Source organism: Rhinoderma darwinii, chromosome 1, assembly GCF_050947455.1.
Source record: "Rhinoderma darwinii isolate aRhiDar2 chromosome 1, aRhiDar2.hap1, whole genome shotgun sequence".
Classification (NCBI taxonomy): Eukaryota; Metazoa; Chordata; class Amphibia; order Anura; family Rhinodermatidae; genus Rhinoderma; species Rhinoderma darwinii.
In genome coordinates, this window is record NC_134687.1 from 121,747,626 (window position 1) to 121,755,434 (window position 7,809).

Here is a 7,809-nt window from a genome sequence, read left to right on the forward strand (position 1 = left end):
TCACTATATAATGTCTGATATTGTTTGTTTCATGTCCCCTCTAAATTGTAAAGTGCTGCGTAATATGTTGGCGCTATATAAATAAAGATTATTATTATTATTATTATTATTATTAGTTTAAACACTGTGGTCCGGTCAGTTAGTGCACAGTCTACTGTAAATACTCTGGTAGGTTACTCCTGGTTCTAGGGTAACTGCTGTGGCCAGTCAGTGCACAGTCTATTGTAAATTCTGCCGCTGGTAAGTCTACAGTCTACTGTAAATGCTGTGGTCAGTTAATCCTTGTTCTAGCTGCAGTCAGTCAACCAATCCACAGTCTACTGTAAGCACTGTGGACAGTTAGTCTTGGTTGTAGTGTAAACGCTGCAGTCAGTCAATCAGTCCACAGTATAGTGCAGACCCTACAATCGGTCAATCAGTCCACAGTCTAGTGTAAATGCTGCCGCCGGTCAGTCCACAGTCTCTTGTAAACAATGTGGTCAGTTAGTCCTGGTTATAGTGTAAATTATGTGGTCAGTCAGTCCACAGTCTAGTAGTCTAGTGTAAATGTTTTCTTTATTTTACATGTAATAATATGGATTTTTAATTTGGCTACCTAAAAGTATAATTTGGCTGCTAAATGTTTAAATTTAGGAGTCAAAGGCGTCTCAGGGATTTTATTTAGCCTGGAGCCCTGCCTTGTAGTGTGACAAACCCAGAAAATGTCCTGCACCACAACTGGATGAGCTACAGTCCCATTTCCAAATTTCAGTCTGACAGGGAACCATAACAGCTCATAATTTTAGAATCTTCCACAGAGGGAATTCTTGGGACAGATAATGTATGATCTCTCAATTAATCGCCAGGGCAGGAATAAGGAAAGATCCCTTAAAGGAACAGTGTCATCACAATTTTTTTTTTAATATGTTAACGATGTTAGTGCTTTATTAAAAATGTTTATATTTATTTGTGTGTTTGTGTTTTACTTTTTCTTATTTTTACACTTTTTCTTCCCTATGGGGGCTGCCATTTTTTTTCCATTTCTGTATGTGTAGATTAACGACACATACAGACATGGAATACGGCAGTCACAGTCCCATAGGGACTGCGAACGGCTCCCGTCCCATCCACTTCAATGTACGCCGTCTGTGTGGGAACTGCGCATGCGCCGCTCCCACACAGTCCAATTTGAAATGCGCGCCGTCCGGCGCCATTTTCGTGTGGACCGGAAGTCGCGCCCGGACAGTAAGATTACTACTTCCGGTCGCGGCTTCCGGACTTGTGCACTTGGACCAGCGGCAGCAGACGGAGCGGACGGGCCGGAGGGAGCCGCGGCGGCAGGAGCAGGTAAGAGATTTATATGTATGTTCGTGTTTGTGTACGTTTACTACTGTATGTAAACCTACTACACTGTGTGTTAGCTCAAAAAATGGCAACACACAGTGTAGGAGGTTAGACCGTTCAAACCCCTCGTTTATCCCGGCACTAGCCAGGATAAAGGAGGAGGGGGGATGCTGAGAGCTCACTAGAGCGAGGGCTTTTTACCCAATTTTGCAGCATAAAGCAATGTGGTTGCTTTACCACATGCAATGCTGCAATTTTGGGAATAGCTCCATCTAGTGACCAGCAATGGGAAATATTATAAATTAGAATTAATTTATAATATTTCCTGACTCGTGAAAAAAATAAAAAAAAATTGAACAATGTTTAATCACCTACACACTAAATGTTTAATTTAAAAAAAAACAACATGTTTTTCTGGCAACACATTGCCTTTAAAATTGGGGGTCTGAAATTAAGAAACACTTACCTGTAGGAGACACTGAATATTTTGATCTGTTTTAATCCCCGTTTTATAAATCAGAGTCTCATTTTTAAAAGTAATAAGTGTATTTACTTTTCAAAAATCGAGTAGAGTTACAGAGCCTGTACAGCACTGGATGGAGCTGCATGGTCTCCATATGCTCCCGTACAGGCTTTGTCGTGCTTCGTATGAACTGAGATATTCTCCCCTAGAAGCAATACCTACGTACATACGGCATCCAATGGGGCATGTCACCAGTTTTTTATGTCGGTCTCAGATGGAAATCGAGTCATACGGAGGTACAGTTGCAGCCTTTTATGGCTTCGTACAAAATGGAGCAATAATACATCCGTGTGCAAGAGGCCTTAGGCCCCATGCACACGACCGTAGTCTTCATCCGTAATTATGGATCAGGTATTTACGGATGAAATTGCAGACACCTTTCCGTATATTTACAGATGTGTGTCCGGGCCGTAGAAATGATCCGCATAATATAGAACATGTCCTATTCTTGTCTGCAATTGCAGCATGGACTCGCCCATAGAAGTCTATGGGCGTTACCGCAATTGCGGTTTGCTTCGAATGTGCATCCGTATTTGCGCATCCGTATTTGAAGATACTAAAAACCCTTACGGTCATGTGCATGAGGCCTTAGAAAATTACTAGAATTTCAGAATTCCCCTACCATGGACATTTTCATGTTTTCTGTATATTGCATGAAAAACTTAATATATTCAGGATCTGCTTTCATGGTTACTATATTGATATTATTGTGAGCAGACAATTTCCTTTCTATTTATATTTCCACAGCATAATGAGATGCCCAATCATTTTATCAAGTGCATATAATTAATGAAATTTTCCAGCCATTCTGTTACATTGATGACACCCCCTGTAGGGTGTCAATGATGATCACACTTCAAAATTTCATAAATATTAATTTATAGTGCAAAGGTTCCCAACATTTCTAGGTTGTAAAACACTTTCAAATACAACCGTGTTGTTGAACCACAGTAGGTAATGTAACGGCCGCGGTTGCAGACCGCAGACCCCTTTCATCCTGCCGACAGCTTCCTCTCCGGAGATGCCAGCACCTATGGCTGTCCTGTCCTGTAGTGACTACTAGGGTGCGCGCACTAGCTCACTCCCGGCCTTAAAGGACCCTCGCACGCACATGTTAAGAATTATATAATTAGTCCCAGATCCCTGGACTATAAAAAGTGCCCTGCCCTTTCACTCCTTGCCTGAGCATTGTTTGTATTCCTCTGTTAGTCTTGCAAATGGTCCCTTAGTCGTTTCCTGTTCCCGTGCCCTGCTACCTGTATCCCGTGTCCCGTGCTGTATTTGTTCCGGTGCCCTCTATAGTGTTGGAGTCGTGTTGTGCCGTTTACCACGTCTGCTGTGTTACACCACGTTTGGTGTTATCTGCCACGCTTTGCATCATCTGCCGTCTGAGACTCCATCTGTGCCTAGCTCCTGCGACTGTCTGGACTATTCAGGTACCCTTGTGCTGGACTTTGTATTGATTGGATACTGTTGTTTGGCCAGCTGCCTCCCCGCTATGGGAGTGTGGCCTAGTGGGTCCACATAGCCACAGATCGTGACAGGTATTAAATGGAAAACATCTATTAAAGATTATATGGCATAGTAATAGCAGATTGATGTGGCTTTTATCCTAGTGTTTGCTGCCAGTGATATGGTTTTGACTTTAGCACCAATTTCTAGTAATTCTAAGACCCCCCCTAGTGCCACTAGTGCAAAATAGTATCTGCAGCTACCAACAGCTGGGAAGCCACATTCAGGGAATTTGTGGCTTCTGAGCCACTACTTGGGGAACACTGGTCTAAAAGGTTATTTTTTATTTCCACACCATCTAGCTTAAAGTATAACTAAATGTTCGACAAACTTCTGACATGTCATAGTGACATGTCAGAAGTTTTAATTGGTGGGGGTCCGAGCACTGAGACCCCCACCAATCGCTAAAATGAAGCGTCAGAAGCGCTCGTATGAGCGCTCACCCGCTTCGTTTCTGTTTGGCGTTTTCCGGAAAGCCGATATATCGGAGTACAGTCTCTCAGACTTTCTATTGAGCCCGTACTCCAATACATTGATTTCCGGAAAAGGCAGAACAGAAATGAAGCGGCTGAGCGCTCACACGTTTTCGTTTTAGCAATTGTTGAGGGTCTCAGTGCTCGGACCCCATCAATAAAAACTTCTGACATGTCACTATGAGATGTCAGAAGTTTGTCTAACGTTTAGTTACACTTTAATTTCATTGTAGAACAATAAAATAAAGAGGATATGATGAGAAGTGCTGCCAAATATTGAAGAGTGGGGATTTCAATTAGAATCAGGATCAGTTTTATTAAACGACGCATTTTGTGGTATAATTTACCCCTTCATCAGGTCGGACCTTATATTTGGCTTAGTTTTCACATGATTCTGTGCACTTATTGACACATGTGTATGCATTAGGAAATAAAATAAGAGGTTTGACACATGTTTGCTGTAGTGCAAAATGAAGTGTCATGGAAATAATAGCCACAAGCTGCTACAATGTAGGAACCATATTGTAACAGTGAATTTAGGAAGCGTGAAGCCTTTGCAACGTTAAGTTGGAGAACACAAACAAACACCAGTTTTTCACATTTGACAGAATTTTCTATATGAACCCTGAATACATATTCACAAATAGTCAGTACTTAGCTGAATGTATGACTAATAGCATCTTTAATTTGTCATTCAGTGGTATGAACCTGACAGGTTACAGACATGAAAGTAATCTACTGAGAGATCAGTAAAGTAGATAAGCATATGTAAGTTATATGTTTTTATTTTGGTTATAGAACAACGCTTCTTACAGATGGTATTTCTATGCTATGAAAACCCTTTTCCGTTAGTAATTATTCTTTATTCCTTTAGGATTGGTCCATGTGGCAATCAACACAGCAGGACTCTACATGGAAGAAACATGCTAGGAGAATTGAAAGTTAACACAGTTAAAATTATTTATCCTGTTTCATTTAATTAAAGGGCTTGTCCAATTATTAAATATCACATTTCTCTGTTAGATTGAGCAAAACAGAAGAATTTTTCAATTGGAATAATTTAAAAATATGTTTGCAATGTTTAGATATCGATGTTACATACGTCTTATATCCCCCCCTGCTGTTCATTTGATTCCCTCTCAGAATGTGCACCTAATGTTTCCACTGTATGGCCACATATTATTAGGTCAGTGTGGTGGCATTATTCAGTCAAAGTAAGGTGGTATTATTTAGTGATTATATGGCAGTATTATTAGTTCACTGTGGTGGTTTTATTCAGTCACTGTAAGTTGGTATTATTTGGTCGTTGTATGGCAGTACTATTAGATGACTGTGGTGGTATTAGTCAGTCACTGTAATTTGGTATTATTTGGTTGTTGTATGACAGTTTCATTAGGTCTCTGTGGTGGTATTCATCAGTCACTGTAAGGTGGTATTATTTAGTCCATTGTATGGAAGTATTATTAGGTCATTGTGATGGCATTATTCAGTCACTTAAAGGTGGATTATATTTAGTCCATTGTATGGCAGTATTATTAGGTCACTGTGGTGGTATTATTCAGTCACTGTAAGGAGGATATTATTTTGTAATAGTGGCAGCATTATTAGGTCAGTGAGGTGGTATTTTTCAGTCACTGTAAGGTGGTATTATTTGGTCGTTGTATGACATTATTATTAGGTCACTGTGGTGGTATTCATCAGTCACTGTAAGGTGGTATTATTTAGTCCATTGTATGGCAGTATTATTACGTCACAGTGGTGGTGTTATTCAGTCGCTGTAAGGTGGTATTATTTAGTCCATTGAATGGCAGTATTATTATGTCACGGTGGTGGTATTATTTAGTCACTGCAAAGTGGTATTATTTAGTCTATTGTATGGCAGTATTATTAGGTCAGTGTGGTTACATTATTCAGTCACTGTAAGGTAGTATTATTTAGTCCATTGTATGTCAGTATTATTAAGTTACTGTGGTGGTATTATTAAGTTACTGTAAGGGGTGTATTATAAAGATATAGTGGCAGCATTATTAGGTCAGTGAGGTGGTATTTTTCAGTCCCTGCAAGGTGGTATTATTTGGTCATTGTATGGTAGTATAATTAGGTCAGTGTGGTGGTATTACTCAGTTGCTGTAAAGTGGTATTATTTAGCCCATTGTATGGCTGTATTATTAGGTCACTGTGGTAGTATTATTCAGTCACTGTAGGGGTATTATTTAGTTATAGTGGCAGCATTATTAGGTCAGTGTGGCGGTATTTTTTAGTCACTGCAAGGTGGTATTATTTGGTAATTGTATGGCAGTATTATTAGATCACTGTGGTGCCATTATTAAGTCACAGCATTATTATTTAATTCTGTATGGTGGTATTATTAAATATTTGTATGACCGCATCATAGTTCATGTTATTTAATCAGTTACTGACATGAAGTTTTTGTCACTATTTAAAAAGATGCTATACAGCAGCTGAAGTGTGTGTAATAGGAAATAATGTGCCCCTACTGTAGATTATTAAGAATACTTAATAATTAGTCACATTACAGCTCTCTTGCTTGTATAAAAAATAACCTGCATCCTTGTGCTTTTATATGGTCAAGGAAACCCTCTGTAACTTACAGTTTAGGTACATTATCCTATATATGTCTGTATGTAAGCTGCTGATCAAGATAATATAATTCGATAACACTACATATAAAGACTCACACTTCAGCCAGTCACTGTAATAAGAAGCATTCGCTATGTCTCATGGTACTTTCAAACAAATGTGAATACGGCCTAATAGTATTTATATATCTCATTACCTGCAATAACTGTAAAGTATGCTATCTGAAATATCAACTGAAAAAACACAGGGACACAAAGATAACCATGTTAATAAAATTATAGAGGATCTGTCACCTGTCCTGACATGTCTGTTGTGGTGAATAAAATAACAATTCTGGAGCATCTTTTCTTAACCCCTTAAGAACACAGCCTGTTTTGGCCTTCAGGACACAGCCGATTTTTTCAAATCTGACATGTGTCACTTTATGTGGTAATAACTCCGGAATGCTTTCACCTAGCCAAGCGATTCCGAGATTGTTTTCTCGTGACAAATTTGATCGATAAATTCAGTATTTATTTGTGAAAAACAACATAATTTAGAGAAAATTTGTGAAAATTATTATTTTTCTAAATTTAAAAGTATCTGCTTGTAAGACAGATACTAATACCACACAAAATAGTTACTAGTTAACATCCCCCATTTGTCTGCTTTATGTTTGCATCATTTTTTGAACGTCCTTATATTTTTCTAGGACGTTACAAGGCTTAGAACTTTAGCAGCAATTTCTCACATTTTCAAGAAAATTTCAAAAGGCTATTTTTACAGGGAACAGTTCAGTTCTGAAGTGGCTTTGAAGGCCTTACAATTTAGAAACCTCCCATAAATCACCCCATTTAAAAAAATTCACCCCTCAAAGTATTCAAAACAGCATTCAAAAAGTTTCTTAACCATTTAGACGTTTCACAGGAATTAAAGCAAAATAGATGTGCAATTTACTAATTTCATTTTTTTTTGTGCAAAATTCATTTGTAATAAAAACAAATTGTACCACAGAATGTTTTAGCCAAGAATTGCAACTCAATATTTATTACCCTGAGTCTACAGTTTTTAGAAATATCTAACATGTGAGCCTAGTATCCTCTTGGACTGAAACACGGACCTCAGAAGCAAAGGAGCACCTAGAGGATTTTGGGGCCTCCTTTTTTTTGAATATATTTTAGGCACCATGTCAGGTTTGAAGAGGTCTTGTGGTGCCAAAACAGTGGAGAGCCCCGAAAAGTGACCCCATTTTGGAAACTACACCCCTCAAGGAATTTATTGAGGGGTGTAGTTAGCATTTTAACCCCACAGGTTTTTTGCTAAATTTATTGGAAAAAGACTGTAAAATTGAAAATCCACCTTTTTTCTGAAATAACATAGAATTTTTTAATTTTTCCA